Consider the following 864-nt stretch of genomic DNA (forward strand, 5'->3'; position numbering starts at 1 on the left):
GATTAAATTACTGCTCCCGAATATTCAACTGACCGATTAATTTCTTATAACGTACTCTATTTTTCTTTGCCAAATAAGCCAGCAAACGTCGACGTTTTCCCAAAAGTCTTCGTAGACCTCTTTCCGATGAAAAATCTTTTTTGTGTAATTCCAAATGTGAAGCAAGTCTCCGTATCTTATTGGTGAAACTGAATACTTGAAATTCAACAGAACCCCTGTTTTCTTCTTTTTCTTCTTTAACCATAAATCCAAAAATTTTTCTACCTCCTTTCTTTTTCATGTATTTTTCTGATCAGGAAAAATACAAAATTATGTCAGTTATTTTGAAGTTATTCTAATCTCGTACACACACAAATTTGCAATTATTCATCTACTACTGGAATTTGGATTTATTTTATCGATGCAAATTGGATTTGGATAGAAGGGTACATTCTTTCTAATATTTTAGATAGAAGAAATGTTTCTTCTATCTAAAATATTAGAAAGAATTTTGCTGATTTATTTATTGCTATATGCAATTTATGGAATTGATACACCATTTAATTGATATCATTTAGCAAAATGAAACACAGCATATGCATCCATCTTTTGGCTCGAGAATTTCACGGGATAGAGATATGGTATAAGAAATAGACTATTAAGTAACTCTAAATGAATTGTGGATACATCTGTATCCTTAACATACTGAAACGATTGTCATTATTCGTATCAAACCAATAGCGATTCATACAAGCTAAATCTTCTAATCAATGGTGGGCCAATAATGAATTTTTTTGCATATGTATTAAGACGCTTGGCCTGATTTCGAAATTGTCCAGAGTTTTATATGTTGTTTTCATTGCAAAATGATGGGTCTCCTTCCAT

The sequence above is a fragment of the Triticum urartu genome, unplaced genomic scaffold (genome assembly GCF_056163025.1).
Source record: "Triticum urartu cultivar PI428250 unplaced genomic scaffold, HENAU_Tu73 scaffold1817, whole genome shotgun sequence".
Lineage (NCBI taxonomy): Eukaryota > Viridiplantae > Streptophyta > Magnoliopsida > Poales > Poaceae > Triticum > Triticum urartu.